Raw genomic sequence first — 16,094 nt, forward strand, 5'->3', positions numbered from 1 at the left:
AATTGTTTAGACAAATAAATCTTTAAAATATATTTAAAAAACATGAATAGGTAGGTGGGACGTTAACCTGGGCCCGACAGGTTTGCAATACAATGGCGGAAAGCACAGTGTTCTTCACAGACAAAATCATTTTTCAGTTGTGTTTTGCATAATAAACATTTTAAGTCGTCTTCCACGTCTCCCAAACTAATTTTGGCAATAAGAAAACAATGCTCAGCCGACAGAAACTGCTCCTGAGGTTAACCTGATCAAATATAATTCAGTGAACAATTCCCAGGACCATCATGCGATCATTTTCATAACTTTCTATGCACAGACTTCGCTTTGTGAACTGTTTCGGACAAATCTATTAGAAAAGGGGTGTATAAAAGTTGGCAAGGCATGTTATTTCCTCATTACAGGTCTGTCTGCTCCAAGGTAAAGCAATCATGTAGAGGACAGAGCAATAGTAAAAGCTAGCTCCTCTCTTCAAACGGACAGTAAATTGAGATGAACCTACTTGAGATAAGCTCCTAATCAGCCGCCACACAGAGACAATCTCTGTGATGACTGGTGAAGGGTATTCATTGGAGAGGAGTTTAACATCATTGCGTCTGATTGACTGGGCTCTCAACCACCGTTGGTTAAGGGGGCTCCTGGGGTTACCCTGGTCAGACAGAACAAGCGAGAGCAAGAGAGGTAGAGAAAGAGAGGAAAGAGGGCCCTTCAGTAAATGGGCAGTCCACAGAGAGTTGTGCAGCAGTCTAATGGAGCCTCATCACGGTCGGTCTGTCAGTCAGTCAGGTGAAACAAGGTCTAACGGGGTCCTAATGAAGACAGCTTTTGTCTTGGAACTGCCTAGCTAAAAAAAGACACTTATTATCCATCTTCCATACTGTGGAATATTACCCGCTCGAAGTCAACAAGAGCAAAGCAACAATCCAACTTTAAGACCCTGTTTGGAAGGAGCATAGCTGACAAACAGCACAAGAGAGGGACTGAACAGCTGTAACTGAGTTGTAGACAAGACATATGAAAAGGTAGAAAATGACATCAGTGCTGATATATAGATTAATAAACATCGACAATGTTCCAGTCTTGCTATATTGTACATCTTAATAGACTTCCTCTAGTCCAACCAAACTTACATTAACTGTCATATAAAGTATTTTACGACACCCCTAATTATTGTAGCCTGTAATCATTATTTATTTTGTTTGGATTTGTTTTTATACGTTTGGTATTGTGGGCTGCACAAACCCACAACAAGACGTTAAATCCACAAAGTACTGCAGTTTGCAAATGTTTCCCCAATCTTATTAATAATACACAACGATGACATTGCTTAACTGAGTCATTAAATATGTATATCCATTGGGATACAGAGTTTTCACAGATTCATAAAACATTCCCCACTAAATGCTTCTAGAAAGAAATATCACTGCAGTGGGCCGAGAGCAGAGGTCGCGTTAACCGAATATTTTCCATCTATGACGGATTTTCTTTAACAATGACGGAAAAATCTGAAAGCAGTCCGTCATTTTGACGGATTAGAACAAACTCGGAACAGCACAAATGCTTCCCCGCAGCGAGGCTCTGGTGTTATGCATGCCCGCCAAAAAGGAAATGATACCGTTTCCAAACCTAACTTTGCCGTTCAGATCATTGAAATGTCTGGGAGTTTTTGCTTTACACTGTGCGCGCTCCCGCGAGATGCAGTGGGCATGCATAACACGGCATAACACCGGCGCTAACAGTTCACGAGCGTCCCCCCCCTCAACAGTTCACGAGCGTGCTCTCTCTCTCTCTTTCTTCCCCCCTCCCCATCAGAGTTGTGTACAGAATAGACCGACAGGTAATAATGGATTTTGACGGACATTTTACGTTTTATCTACGTCCAGCTGTTCTGTATTTCAATTATCTGTCAAATTGTCAAATTCACTAACTTTTTGCATTCAAAAACATTACATCATATGCTACTCAGTCCAGCTACAATAAAACCTATTTTTAAACAACTTGTATTGCCCATGTGGGACATTTTGGACAAGCATATGAGTTGCATGCTCTCCTTCTATTGAACTACTATCAATATTACTAGAAGGCAATGCACAGAATACACCAACAGGTCAGGGATTTGTGGCATGGAGCTGAAGGAAATGGTCCAGAAAATGTCCCCTGATGCTGTCTGAAGCCCTACAGGCATCCCACAAAAATTAGAAATACTTTAAGATTGGTATGAGAACAGTAGATAAACTGGCACGCCAATCACCCCCACTGTCCATCCCAGCCCGGCAGCGTTGCCTCAGGACACAGCCTCTGGGTCACCGTCTCTACTGTAAGTGCTCTGTCACGAGGCTGCCAGGGGCTGCAGCATATGCCACCAAATCCCTGGCGTCTCCCCCTCGGTAAACAGAGACCCTGCTAATGGAGGCATGATTCTCTGTATGTACGTATGGATGCGTGTCTGTCTGTGCTTCTGACTGACCTTCAGCTGGCCCTCTCTTCCTCCTCACCGCCAAATGGCTTCACGGCTGGATGGCGCTGCACTGCCTCACGCGCTAAATGTGAGAAATAGACAGAAAAAGGGAAATGGGTGAGAGTGAGGAAGACAGAGAGAGACCTCCTTATCTGTCCTTGACCTCTGGGAAGAAAGAGTGCTCTGCGAGTCCAGAGAAAAAAAACGCAGGCATGTGCTATTCGTCGGATGTGCACTCAAATAATCTCATTACGGCACTCATGAGACGCATGCCAACAGATACTTGCACTCAAAACATTCACACCAACACGGTACTCTTGGACTTACATTAATATCAAAACAAATATGCAAGCAATGTCTTGACAAAAGATGTTGCCTGTTGTAAACAATCATATGAAAATACTTGGCAATGGAACAATGCTGTTGATGGAGCTGTGTGTTTACCTCACGGAGAAAAGATGTAGCCGTTCGAGAGACACTGCAGGGACACTACATTGATGTTTTTGAAGAAGTATAGTAAACTCTACCCCCAATGTTATGATCATGGGCTATAATCACCGCTGATGTATTTTGATTTTCCAACATAAAACTCAATCTTTACACATAATGACAGGCTTCTAAGTCATCCACCTATGTGTAAACAGTCTGCAAAGACTGAGTGGAAACTGACGATCTGTCCATATGAGCATTGGCATATAAACCTTTCCATGTATATTTGCAGTGCCGTTGTTTGTACTGCATGCATGCCCGCTGCCAGTAAAGCATGCCGTTGCCCACGCAGTAACCTGTGCCGAAACACAATCGTAGTGGAAAATAGTTTTAATAGACCTTTGGTACTTCTTTCCCTCACAATGGCCATTGCCCAAGAGTGTCTGCCATTCTGTGGGCATCTAACATAATTACAGGGCTTTGTAAAGGAGTATTGGAGCTAGATAAAGCCATCATTACAGTACACATACACTGTCGAGACACAACCCCAGCACTGGGACAAAGCAATCACTACAACTGTATTATCTTTCCTGTACAAGTCTATAATTAGTTTTCCCCCTTGTTACATAGTAGGCATATGTTTCATGGAAGAATGAAAAGAAACAGATTACTTCAAACCTTAACGCTGTGCTATTTCTCTGAGATAGTTTTATAGCAGGCGAAGATAAGAGGAGAGCTACAGGGAGAGACTTTATAATGTGTCTCCGTATCAGGGAGCATGAGGGGAGTTCAGAAGCAGAGTGGAATGAGGAGCCCGAGGCTTATGTCTTCAAATCACAGCTTTCCCAAGCACCGTCTCTGCTTTATAACTGTTAAGATGTTACAGGAACGGGAATTAGTTTTGACAGCGTTCATTCATAAACTCCTATAGTATATGTGTGTATGTGTGTTTCATTACTTTCACACAATAATAACACAAACGTAATATAATATCTAGTGGCTGTCGTCCAATATGGAGCAATTAGTTTACCATACATTTCCCGTCTGATATCTAGAAGGTGTTTTAGGAGTAAAGGAGTTTATGCTGGCATACATAAAACATAAAAGGGGTCAAATTTAATTGCAAGGGAGGGGAAGATGAGACATGACTAATTATCAGCAATATTTACTTCAGCATTTGGTCCTATGCTGCTGTGTTGGCCAGGGGGCAGTAGACATGAGAAGATTTACTCCGAGCAGGTGTTTATGTATGGCAGCTATGATTCCCCATCAACTGCCAAAATGACAACTGTAATATACTGAGGTGATGTATTCATTTGTCATTCAATTTAGTCCCGGGCCAAATACAAAAGGCAACTGTTCTACTGTAATTCGGCAGCAAAGAAAGTGTCCTGGTGTATGGCTAATGCAGCTCTCTCTAACACTAAGAAAATGCTGAGAGCCTGAGACAAGAAGGCAGTCAGGGGGAATACAAGGTTGTAAGAGATAGAAGATTGAAGGAGAGAAGAAAAAAAGAACAGAAAAATAAATTGAAACACCCTAGAACTGAGAAGAGAGGGGGAGAGTGGTGTCATGGGAGCTGAAAGAGGCTAGTGCCATGCTATTGAGCGCCTGGAAGAGCACGGTCTGATTTCTTCCTTTCAAAGAGCACTTGAAAGCTCTTCTGAGGTATCGAGCAGGTGGGAGTGTACGGTGAAGCGGACTGGGGCCGAGAATGGGCAGGATTTAATATAGCAGCTCCCTCTTTTACTATCCAAAGCACAGAAGTGGAGGACTCGCAGGTCCAAAGGCCCAGTGGCCCAGAGCTCCAGCCAAGCGTCTCTGAGGAGCCTTCAGCCGGGCAGAGGTGGAAATTGGAGGCGCGAGGCCGGGCACCACGGATGAAGGCTAACCATAAAAGCTGGGGAAAAGTATACACTTGGAAAACCTTATTTAATTTAGATGTTTTGTACCAAAACTTGTCCCACCATCATTCCTAGAAGCACTAATTACAACACTAATAGGAACTGTTTTTATTCCCTTTTATTAATTTGGCAAATTAGTAAGTAATACGTATACTGTTATTATACCCAAGTCTGAAGCACCTCAATTGAACAATCGCTTGAAAGAATAGTATACATTATTAAAATACCAGGGGCAAAAAATATATATAATTAAAACGGACAAGTCAAATCAAGCAATCTGATTGGTTCTTAGCCGTGATATAATGAGCGTATATCACGGGTAGAATTGTAGTTACTTTTCACAAGTCATTTATCCGGGTCTGAGAAACAGCTACAACCGTTACAGCTGTTACATTATGTTACGAAACTAACTAACTAACTAACTAACTAACTAACTAACAAAGCTTAAGATGGAAACATGTAAGGTTAACTTCGACCTCCGGGTGGCCTTACTATGGAGGAGTGAATTGAGCAGTGCCTATCTCCAGAAAAAAAATTACGACATGCAGAGCACGTGAAGAGCAGGTAGACCAACTGGAAAAGTACCACCATTCAAAAGCTTTCTGATGGGGTCTTGAAACAAAGCAGAGAAATGATGGCCGTTAGTGGCCACAGGTGCGAAAGCTCTCTCCAGAGCTGCTGGAAGCCCAATCTCGGGGACCGGAGAAAGTGGAGCAATATTCTCGCCAAGCAACAGCCTAGAACAACCTCAACCTATACAAGTAACCACGTGAGCCATGCTACTGATGCTGCACAGGTTTTCAGTGGGTGCACAATAAACGGCAACATACACACATTAATGTAAATAAATAGCCAAATAATCGATCAACGCTCTGTCTAATATGTTCGCTAGCTGTTAGTGTTGTTGCATAGCAACCACCTCGCACAAGGCAACGGATGGACTATTTAATTTTTAACATCATTATTTACTAATAAAAACTATTTAAATTAGAGTGTGTATTTTTCTTTCATATTGCCACACTTGGTAACCTTTTTATAAAAGTAATAGCTCACTTCAGGAGGTGGTATATGCTCATTATATCACAGCTAAGGGGTGTGGTTCGGCCCGACGCGAAGCTATTGCTTAAATATAACACATTTTGACATGATAACATATGTAGCATAACATTAACACATGCTATGTGAATAAAGGTCCTTAATCTGTATTAAAACAGCTGAATTAAAGAATAAGCAAGAGGGCGGTCTTGACTCAATCCAGATTTATTTAAGTTTGCACTTTAATATAATTGATCAAAACAGCAGCCCCCCTTTGAACGCTCAGCCTTCTGGGACTAACTTCAAACAGTATCAATTATAGAAATCGGCTCGGAGGACTGGAGTCGATTCCCTATCAATAAAGTATTCAGCTGCAATCGCCAGGAGATTAGGGGAGAGATGAACTAAGTGCAAACCCACAGGACTGCCTAAATCTACTGCATGGTGGATGCTCCGGTAAACTAAGTAGCTCCAGATGATCAAACAGGAGCTATTCCAATCAAACACTGCATCGAGCTACAGTGGGAGAAGACGTGAATACAGTGGGAACCTCTGGAGAACTGCTTTCACGCATTGACTCACTTTTTAACTGAGATGTTTCGCTATAGTTTTACAACTATTCTGCTCACACTGTCTACTTATTGTTATGCTACGACTAACCAATTGATCCGCGCAACCTGGGGAAATGGGATAATCACACTGATAGAGAGATACAACAGAAATGCCAAGTTATTCATCCCTTCATTATCAATGAAGTAGAGATAATGGTAGTTGGACTACTCAATCAATTAAAAAACATCTATATCACGTTTTTTCTTGTGTTTTTCTTCTTGTTTTCTAAAGACCAGAGAAGTGCGCTGAAAGCAAAGACGATACTCTAACGATTCAGACCAAAACGTTTGCAACCCTTTCGAGACAACATGTTGTGTTGTTAAGTCCCAACATCTCTATCTATCCAAGTCACATAATGTTGTAGACCAACCAGTAACGTCAGAAAATGTTTCTTAACCTTTTCTACTTTAAGAAACATATTGTCCACGGTTGTAGAGAAAGCAGTGTACAGAAATGCCAAAGAGATAGATTACTGCAAGACCGAATATTCGTATGGACTTTGTATTTTCTTAGACTAATTACCAGTAACCTAAAAAGGTATCGAAGTAAACGCTTGTATTTTTAAAACATTCTCGTTGTTCAACAGCTGTTTGATTCATCAAGTATCATCTCCCTTACTATCGAATTGTGCCAACTGTATAGAAAACGAGCAATTAGACATTGTCTACAATAAGATACAACCTAAAGTCTGTTTCTTTCTCTCTGCTTGGCCCACTCTACTCTGCTGTCCCCAAAATACCTTTGTAAGCAGGCAGCACACAGAGCAGAGGAGAGGAGAGGGAACGGCCCAGAGGCTTAAACCCCCCACCCTGAACTGGGTGTTGAGTGGCCTCCATAGTCCGCAGCAAACATTGCCGGGCGTTAATAACATCCGAAATTCAACTATTGGAACGATATCAATAATAACCAACTTATTTGCTGATAATCTATTAACCACATATACTGGCCATCAAGAATCTACCTTTGTTTTAACTTTGTTGTGCAGTTGCACTCAGGTTGTACCGTTCCTATTTACTACCGTCTCCTCCTGAAATTGCTTATGTTTGCAGTTGAGACAGAGAATTCAGCTCAGGCTTGTTAAACAATTAGAGTAGCTGTTATCAGATTGCCTACGGCGGATTCTTACATACCAACAACATACAAAAAAACAAAACACATACATGTACACATTCACTCACATGCATCCGTGTATGCACGCACTCGTCCGCAGTATCAGCGTTGCTCTGTATAGATCTATTGACAGGGCCATGCCATATCAATGACACCTTCAATCTTTACAGGCCCTTCTCCCTGAAAGCCTCTGTTGTGACACAATCATTACAAATTGATTGCAAAATAGCTAACAATCATGATTAAATCATTAAATTCTTGTCTACGCTTCAGAGAATGGGGAGAAAATTAACTTCCCACCAACCTCATTTTTTCCCGAACACGAAATAATGATTTTCTGCCAGTCTAATTACAAAGCCAACATCTGATCAAGCCCGCATCCAGAGGGGATTATCACATGCGCCAGTATTAGACCTCATTACCAGCCTGAGTGCAGAATTATTACATCTTGTAATTGGATGGTGAGATTTATATACAGATCAGGCCGGTTTCTGTAAGATTGTAATTACAGGCTTCGTTGGTTAGCTACTTATCACTCAGCAGTGGAGTGCAGGAAGTCGGCGCGTGGAGGAGCATTTCATTAATCCCTCACCCTGTCGGCGGGGGGGAAAACGCTGTACCTTCCATGTCTGTTATAGGGACAACATCATCATTCGCACATCAAACAATTTATCACCCCCTCCTTTGCTCCAAACGCGGTCAAAGAAGCCCTCTGTTTCCTCAGCTGTTCAATGAACAATTATGGGAAATTTGTCTGAATGAACTCTCAGTTTTTATTGTTGACTGAGCCCCATTTTCTAATTACCAAAGATAAGTATTATGCCCTCAACAGAGGCACGTTGAAGCACCTTGCTCGAGAGGTAGCTAGCTAGGGTTAACAGGCTAAAGGCTCATTACACTGCAGCTGTGGGGGAGTGTGTATCTCTGTGTGCATATAGGCATTTGTGAATCCATCTATTTGGCTTCACCCATTTATACAGTCCAGAGAACACAGACTTTTTTCTCCTCTCTGTGGGCAAAGCTGTGGTGCCTTTAGCGTGTGTAAATTATTGAACACATCTACTCTCCTTTTTATCCTAAAGAGGCGCTTAATTAATGGCCCAGGACACTTGTTAAACACCTCACTTTCCCTGGCACAAATCTGCCAAGTGTGATTAGACAGGACTAGCGTGCTCCAGTTCATCAGCGAAGCAAAAAATATAGAGATAGAGAGGCTTCTGCTGCCATCATCATCACTCCTCATCACAACCGCTGTACTTACAAACATGGCACTCGTGATAAACCAAAGGAAATCTGCTCTGACCATTTCAACTTCTGACACCTTTTACATACTGTATGGTAATATATTGAAAAAGCGAGACTGAGGAAATCTTGAGGCAAATGAAATAAAAAATGACAGACGGAGGAAAAACGAGAAACGTTTGTTGTAACGTGAAGCTGATGGAACAAAACTCATTTGCTGTCCGCCATCCAGCGACTCAGCAAGAAACGCCTCGATCCACGTGTCAGGGTGACACCGTCGAGGAAGAAAAGAAAGCATCAGCACCTCTTCACAGTTAACACCCGTACAACTTACGTTCTCTCTGCATATCACTGAGCCCTCCCTGTAACAATCAATACAGGCCTACATTTTATGAGACAAGGAGTTAACTTGTTCAATTATGCCACAGACAGCTCTATTCTTTTGTAACAAGTAATCTGGGTAGTGAAATCAATACTGACAGGCTCACGGCACGCTAGCTAATTTCATATTACCTCCAGCCAATGGCAGAGCAGCTCGTAATGGAGCTGTAGTTCCACTTCATTATAAGGAAGGAGGGGGGGATCAATACTAGCACACGTTAACACACACACATTTACACACACAAGCAAAAAGGTCTGATTCTCCACACATGGACTAACACAAACACATACGGGCAAGGAGGGCAACTCTGCTACTTCAGAGCCCCAAGGGGCTACACAGAGCTGTCTGATACAGGGCAGATGGAGTGGGGGGTGGATGGGGGTCTAGGGTCAAAACCCCCCTAAAATAAATTACACTTCCTATCTGCAAACACGCACACAGACAACCGCTCACAATTGCACACCTTTCCTTTTCAAACTGTCGAGCAATCATCAGGGAAATATCCCCGTTTTTATTCACTGATCTACTTTAAGCACACACACACACACACACACACACACACACACACACGAATACAATTAACACTTGACTTCATCACAACAAGGTCATAATCTGATTCAAAGGTTGAATACTGAGAGGCAAAAGGGAAATGAAGAAGAGGGGAGAGAAATAAGGGAGGATAACCTTCAGACGGTGAATCAAGTCGTTGACCTCTGCAGCTAATTACAAATTAAACTCCATATCTTCTTTTGTAAAAAAAATATCTCCATTCTTTTTTCCCATTATTGTTATCACTCTGTAGGATTAGCTGGGGACTAAGGGGATGATGTTGTCTAAGCCGATGTCAACTGTACATTTACTCGACTCATCCATCCCTTTCCAAGAAAAATAAGACACTGTAGATTAAGATAAGCTTTCTTGAGAAAAGAATGGGGATGTAAAGCCTTTGACAATTACCAAGTACACATGACGACAATTGCTCTTGGTAAACAAACTAAATACTCATTAGACCTAACTGACAATCCTTTTTTCATAACTTCCTATTATACAATTTGGATTTATTGCACTCATTAATAATCTTTACTAGGTTAGACTACAAACACTATGACAGGGGCATTATTTAGCTTAAGTAAAGTGCACTCGCAGAACGAAGAGCTACGTGAGAACACATCTCCAATGCGTTGAGACAGGAACCCAATTAAATGCATTTTAATCTAAATATCCCTCAATATGCTTTATTGTTCTCCTTTCATTTCCTTGCCACTATTCCATATGGAGATTCAGTTATCAGGCAGACAGGCTTTATGAGGCTGACAGAGTTGTGCAACATTAAGTCTCATCAGTCCTCCTCAGCCATTAAGTGGCTAGCCATGTCTCAGCAGCAGGGGGCACAGAACTGTAACAAACGCCTGGCCTGTGGTGGGAATGCATTTAGGGCTAAGCTATTCACAGGAGATAGCCAACATGTATTAACAATTAGGTGTGCACAGCATCCATTACATGCTGAAATGAGTTCAGCATTAAAAAGCTTTAATTTGAAAATCATTGTTTTCCTTATTAAGACCAAAGGGGAATCTGTTGCCGTTCACTATATCATTGTGGATTAGAGATGTGTAAGACACACACACACACCTCATCCAAGTTTATGTGCTTGAGAGTGCTTACATGGAAAGAAATGGAGACAGGCAGAGGAGGAGTTGAGAGATGGAAGATTCAGACTCACTCTCGCCCATTTCCACCTCCCATTATCTGATTAGCCTCCCATTTCTTCCCCATCAGTGCAGTGACCTGGATTTCGGCAGGATGGTGATGGTCAGCCAGGGCGGGGTCTGGTGAGAGGGGCCAAACCATTTGGGGGTGGCGGAACCATAAATCAGCAGCGGGAGAGAAGATAGAGGGGGGATTTATAAAGACGTTGTGCTCGGCCAGCCCACTTGTGGACACTGTGATGAATTCACAAGCACATTGCCAAGGCAAACTACTTCATTATACCATGGCCCAGTGGTCATTAATCTCCCTGGGAGGCCAGCATCCTGGGGGATCGCCAGACCAGAGAATTTATTCAGGCCTGGAGGTACCCATTTCATTAGCCATTCAATCTGTTCAGGCCCCCCCTCTCTCTACTTGCCATCACCATATTTATATTATCTAATAAATAGTAGCTACATTTCTCCCTGTGTTGTAAAAAATTACTCGCCCCCACAACATTCCCCAAATTGTTGAGTGCATTCGGTTAATGCCTTTTTCCCCCAGATGGGTTTAGATACAGCTGAGCTCTTTGGGTTATTTTACTAAACATGTGTATGTGTATTAATGAATCATATCTGAAGACTGTAATGTGTGTATCTCATGGGTATTATAGTGAGTAAAGGAAACCATCTGTGTACTGATGGTCCAACACTACAATCTCCCAGCCCATATGACGAGGAGTTGAGGCACAGTGTAGACAGAGAAGTAATTCCCAGAGGTAAACCCTCAACTGGCTACTTCGGCCCTGTAATGGTGTCATTACTGGGGGCAAGTGCTGCTGGTCCAACATGTTATGGGAGGGCCAACATCCAATGATTACTTATTAATGCTGGGGCTCCTTATTCCACACACACACAGAGAAAACAAATATGCTATCCCTTCTGTATATTACTGTGATCAAACAGATGCACCTGGACACAGAAACACGGTTACAGTGTGAACCAACACACACAACAGTGTGTGTGAACCAACACACACATGCTTCAAGGAGAATCAGGGTTGCCAGTGACATTGTGAATGCTAGAAGATATTTATCCTCAGCCAGGGCTTGCTAAACAACTCATGTTCGTTGTAGTGGCATTATGTGAAACTACCAATTGGTAACACTTTGTCAGACACAACAGCAAACACTTTTGCATTTTATTCTTGTCTGACACTATCTCTCACAGAGGCCAGGAAACATTTACATTATCCCAGTGACTTCCTCCCATGTTGTGAGGTATATGTCGGTTAAGCAACCACTCTGTTATCATGTGATCTGCCTTGCATCTGGAAATGTAGGTAGGCTTCATCTTTCCATGTTCCCTTGCTCCTCTCCCTAAAGGATTTAACCATATATATATATATATATATATGTGGAATAATTTCATCAACCAAGCCATTTCCCGGTGGACTCCTTCCACTTTAAACACTTAACGGGTTAAATAAATAATGATGGCTTGCACACTGTGTGTGTGTTCACGTTAACGGCACCAGCCACTAGCCCCGGGTCCCACAGCAGCAGGAGTCCTTAAAGCGAATAATTTGCTTCCGTTCAGGCCTTCACACTGTAGCCATTCGCCAAGCAGATTATGGGCCTTTAAGTAGCAGCCAGGCCTGAAATGTGACTCTAGGGCTCACGGGCTGTCATGGAGGAGGCGAGACTCTTTAGAGAGAAACAGTGGGACAGGAACAGAGAGGGATTGGGACTGATGAGAAAAGCTTAATCTATAAATATATGAACAAGATGTGTGAAAGAGATGATTGATGGCGTTTAACAAAAATAAACTCTGCAAATAAAGCAAGCTCCATATTAAAAAGGGGTCAATGAAAGAGGATGAGGAAGCTGACAAAAAATGTAAACCAAAAACTCATTACAATGTAAATAATACAGAAAACTTCAAGAAAGGTGATTTGGCTTATTCTGTTAGCTTGTGTTGCACTGTAAGGCAGCACAGAACTCTAAATTAAGAAGGCTTTATTTTCTGATGCAGTGGCAAGGCAAAGAAAGGCTCCGTCACCTGTTGCTAGGTAAATTACAAAAAATAAAAACAATGATATAACAACTGACAGGTTTAACATCTGTCATGCATCGGTTCCATGTGTCAAGCAGCTTTGACATTTCAATAAAGTTGTGATGAGCGTGCAATGCGTACCACAAGCAACCGTAATCAAAACATATGATTAAGGCCTAACATGAATGACGCAGTAAAATATGCTTACCTGGATGATAAGTTGGAGGTTTGAGTTCTCCCAAAGCATGACACACTGTTGTAAGCATATGATAAGCTATGTGACAACGATTAACATGATGATTCAGCCTCTATGGAAATAGACCTATGACAAGCATGATCATTTCTGACATGGGCCTTATCTAATCTGAACAAAGCATTGAATACTGCTTTGAACCGGTATTGCTCCATCTTGTGTCTGTGAAAAGCCCTCTATAAGTATATAAACTGCATTCAATTCTACAGTACTTCATCAATCCCCTCACTTTAAAAAATGTTTAATTGTGTATAAAAGATCTTCCCAATACTAAAACAAAATAAGACCAAAACAATTATATTTACAAGTAGGAGCAGTAACTGTGCATTGAGACACAACATTGTCTATACTGGATGCAGGGTTCCTGCAGGTTTCACCAACTCAAATGTAAGACTTTAAGACCTTTTTAAGACCACTTTGAATAGAATGTAAGACCTATTTCACAGCAAGAAAGTATGAAGGACAATTGCTATGAAAGAAGAAATACGTCCCATAATTACTTTCAAAGTAAATGTATTCATGTTCAACATGAGAACGATGACTGAACATAACAGCCTACCAGTACACAGAACTGTGTTAGCCAAAGCGTGCGTGTGCGTGTGTGTGTGTGTGTGTGTGTGAGAGAAACACGTTCCCCTCCACTGGTTTCAACCAAGCACTACATTCGATGTTTTCCAACCAAATACAGTTGAACTTACACTTCCCCATATTTATTTGTAAGTAGATTCGAAGATACCCGAGTTCCTGTCTGACTGCCACTAGCTGGGTGTTCTCCAATAAGGGGCCGGGGGGATGCAAAGTTAGTGATTACTGGTTCCATGTTGATTTATTTCAATACAAATTGTTGGGGGGAACTGAAAGGCTATTACCGTACAGGTTACTTTGCAGCCCGGACATTTCCCCCAAAACATATTTAGACGCGATCGCAACACAGAAGTACCTTTCAAATCCGATCATATTTAAGACCTTTCTAATGTTTTTGATCATATTCAAGACTTTTTAAGGCCTTCAATTCTGATTATCAAATGTAAGACTTTTTAAGACCCCGCGATAACCCTGTGGATGGATAAAATGCCTGTGTATGTGTGTGGTGTCATCAGTGTGTGATAATGTCTGTTCAGAGCGCTCGTCCTGGGTTTGAAGCTTACGATGATAACCCTATTAAGATATCCGGCTTTGATTCAAACAGCTTTCCTGATAAAAAACAATCAATAGAATATTTCCCTAAACCTTTTCGTTTTGTTTTTCCTTTGTAAGCTCAGCACGTTCTGACTCAACTCTACATCAAACGCAAGGCTCCAGTAAAACCCAGGAGAAAGCAAGTAGACATCATCAGTTGATCTATTGTGCCATCTCCTTACTGAAGAGGGGACAGAAACATAAAATCCCCCTGAAATGACATCTGAACATCAATACATGGTCCCCGCCCCTTCAATGTGACAGTAAAAGCCATATTGATTTCCACACAGATTGAGGATACTACTGGGAGCAATTTAAACACACACGCTGAAGTGTCCCAGCCCAATCGTGAGTGATGTCTTCCAACGTGTATAATCACGACGACACTGTGCATTTTGGAGGAGCAGGAGTGAGGATCAAGGAAATTTAGGGGGATTGAATAGATAGATAGATAGATAGATACACAGGGTCAGATAGATACATAGTAGTACAAACTCCAAACATGTGCTAGTTAGGCCCACAGCCGCAAAACTTTATTTCTCTTTATGATATATCTGCACATTTAATTTGTTTCTTAACTTAAAGCATTTTTGTTATGTTATGAGCTAAATGGTTGAGGATTTTTGTATACAAACAAATGTATTCATTTTTAAACAGCTCATTAGATGTAGTCACCTTAATTAAATGTGTGAGGTTGGTTGTCAACATTCAAAATAGTTAGCATAAGTGTACTGATGTGCAGGCTAGCTTGCTAAGCTAAACCTAGCATACATGGCTAAAAACACCAGCCTTAGTGTACTGAAGTGCATGCTAGCTTGCTTAATAAAACCTAGCATGTCTGGCTATAAACACCTATTTTGCAGCATTAGTGTAGTAAAGTGCAGGTTAGTTTGGTTAATTAAAACTATCAAGACAAGCAAAAAACACCTGTGCACCATTAGTGTATGGAAAGGAAGGCTAGCTAGCTAAATTAAACCTAGCAAGCCAGGCTAAAAATGCAGTTTGTGTAGCAAGTAATTAGGAAATTAAATGTAGTTAGCTATGTTGGTGAGCTAGTTAGCAAGCTGAATTAGTAATGTCACCGATGAAAATACCCACTCAAAAGTTCATATGGTAAAACAATTGCATCTCACCTGTTCCTGTAGCTTGTACACAGAAGAGTCCCACCGTTTTGCTCCTCTTGCGTTTACATTTTTGAACGTTGCGCATGCGTTTATCAAGATACTGACGTCAGACATTCTCCATTTGTACTGCGCGTGAGATCCGCTCCTCCAAAGGCAGGTATAGTCACCTGGGCAAAAAGAACCAATATATTTTCTGTTGTGGTAATATGAGTATATTTGTTGTCTTGTGTCATTATGTTGTATACATATAATATGTGAACACGATATACTAAGATTGTATTGTTTTCATATTTGTTTTGATTAGTCCTAAAAACTATAAATTGACTATAATAGAGCGCAAACAGCTCACATATTCTACTCAACCATCCAGCATGTCTCTCCTTCTGCCTTGGAGTTTACATTTTAAACATCATTCATGACCCTAATATGCAAACTACCATCACAGATGCACCCAGGAACCTACTACAGATGTGCAAGCAAATGCATCCACATACACATTCATTCAGTCCATCCAGATCTTCTTGCACCAGTTGTTCTTGCCCATCTACTTCCGACCCATGGGACCTTATTGCGGAAAATTATGTATTGAAGTCAATGGGGAGAGAAATATTATCTTTCGATCCCGT

The 16,094-nt window shown here is 41.5% G+C and overlaps 1 long non-coding RNA gene across 2 annotated transcripts in view; it reads right to left on the reverse strand.

Annotated features, from left to right (window-relative positions):
* Positions 1-15,549, reverse strand: part of LOC117549206 — a 103,325-nt gene extending 87,776 nt beyond the window's left edge. For both annotated transcript variants that reach the window (XR_004569447.1, XR_004569448.1), the window contains exons 1-2: positions 15,478-15,549; positions 2,465-2,537 (exon numbers count right to left, since the gene is read on the reverse strand). This is a non-coding gene — a long non-coding RNA (uncharacterized LOC117549206). The remainder of the gene's footprint in view (positions 1-2,464; positions 2,538-15,477) is intronic.
* Positions 15,550-16,094: the final 545 nt, after the last annotated feature.

Source organism: Gymnodraco acuticeps, unplaced genomic scaffold (genome assembly GCF_902827175.1).
Source record: "Gymnodraco acuticeps unplaced genomic scaffold, fGymAcu1.1, whole genome shotgun sequence".
Classification (NCBI taxonomy): domain Eukaryota; kingdom Metazoa; phylum Chordata; class Actinopteri; order Perciformes; family Bathydraconidae; genus Gymnodraco; species Gymnodraco acuticeps.